The sequence below is a fragment of the Aplysia californica genome, unplaced genomic scaffold (genome assembly GCF_000002075.1).
Source record: "Aplysia californica isolate F4 #8 unplaced genomic scaffold, AplCal3.0 scaffold00081, whole genome shotgun sequence".
NCBI lineage: Eukaryota > Metazoa > Mollusca > Gastropoda > Aplysiida > Aplysiidae > Aplysia > Aplysia californica.
This window is the reverse complement of record NW_004797351.1, coordinates 103,155-104,831: the sequence shown is the minus strand read 5'-3', so window position 1 is coordinate 104,831 and position 1,677 is coordinate 103,155. Positions and strand designations below refer to the sequence as shown.

The 1,677-nt window shown below is 48.1% G+C and overlaps 1 long non-coding RNA gene across 1 annotated transcript in view; it reads left to right on the top strand.

Annotated features, from left to right (window-relative positions):
* The window catches only part of LOC101852756, a 3,150-nt gene that overhangs the window by 961 nt on the left and 512 nt on the right, over positions 1–1,677 (top strand). Inside the window, exon 2 of the long non-coding RNA XR_220261.3 lies at positions 699–838. This is a non-coding gene — a long non-coding RNA (uncharacterized LOC101852756). The remainder of the gene's footprint in view (positions 1–698; positions 839–1,677) is intronic.

Below are 1,677 nucleotides of genomic sequence, written 5' to 3'. Positions count from 1 at the left end.
GGGGGGGGGGGGGGATCTCGTGGTCGAGAGGTTATGGTGTTCGTCTCTCATTCAACAGATCCTGGGTTCGAATCAGGACAGTGACGGAAAATATTCTTCTCTTATTTTTTTTTCCCGTTCACCTCCTTTCCTGCTCTCTAACATTGTTCTGCCGTCTGATTTCATCTCCACTTTCTGTCCCCACCCTCTCACCTCCTTTGCCACCACCTATGGACTCTTTCTGCCGCCTTTCTACTGCTTCTCTTTGGCTCCTCCTTACTGCTGTCATTTATCCACACCCCTGATCTTATGGTAGGTAAGATCTAACACCTAGCCTTCTCGGATAAGGGCGAAAATCTTCGGAGGTCCCGTGTGCAAGTTGCGCACGTTAAAGATCCCTTAGTGGTCCAAAATCGATCAGAATAGACTTCGGCCGCCAACCGGGCAAAATTCAAAATTTCCTACCAACTGAAAATTATTAATGTGTCCCGCGCGCTCATAGGACCTTATGCAGTTGCAAGCGCCGTAATACACATATCCACTCAAAAAATATTCCCTGGTGGGGAAGTTTTTTCTTTTAGTCAGCATCTCCGTCTGTTTGATGGAATGTTGTATCTCACTCCGCACGTGTTCGATATAAAAGGGAAGGATCGAAACAACCCGCCTCCTAAATGGTGAAGATTGTCTATGAGGGTGTGAAACGTTTGCAAACTTTTCAGGTGTGACGTGTACTATGACCTGCCACATGAATGCACTCTGGTCAAGAGGGAAGGAGAGTGTTGTCTTCAGCCTGTGTGTAACTTCAAGAGTAGCGTCCAAACCTCCGTCATAAATCAGCCCGTGAACCACAATGGACGCAGTGAGACCGTCTGTTGTCGAGCTCTATGTCCGTCTGTCTGCCTGCCTGCCTGCCTGCCTGTCTGCCTGTCTGCCTGTCTGCCTGCATGCCTGCCTGCCTGTCTGTCTGTCTGTCTGTCTGTCTGTCTGTCTGTCTGTCTGTCTGTCTGTCTGTCTGTCTGTCTGTCTGTTTATTGGCCCGTCCGTCCGTCTGTCTGTCCATCTTTCCGTTTGTTTGTCTGTCTGCCTGTCTGTCTGCTTGTCTGCCCGTTTGTCAGTTGTCTGTCTGTTCGTCTGTTTGTTTGTCTGTCTGTCTGCGCATACGTCAGGGATTGGAAGGTGCCCCATTTGTGGCCTTCTTCTTTCCCTCTGTTGCTTTTTGTTTGTGTGTGTTTGTTCACTCGACTAAATTACTGTTGTTATCGTATCAATTAGCTTACCTTGACTAAAACTGAACTAAAGCTATCTATCTCCAGTGCTGTGCTTATCTCTGATTACATGCACGTGTGCCTTTTGTGTATGGCGTCGGTGGCCTAGTGGTTAGGCTCTCGGGCTCGCAACCGTAAGGTCGTGGGTTCGAATCCCGTCAGGGGCTAGACGATGTGTCCTTGGGAAAGGCACTTTACACGAATTTTCCACACTTCACCCAGGTGGAAATGTGTACCCGGCTACAGACAGCGAAAGATCTTGTCAGTTTGTTAGTGTTTGAGCGCTTAATCAGCTGCTTGCACTGTATGCTTCCCGGGAAGCTTAGAATGTTTCGGAGTGTTCTATGGTCTGCTGGGGTAATAATATAGTGTAAAGCGCATAGAGCCTTCTGTTGAGCGGGGATATGCGCTATACAAATGCTATTGATTATTA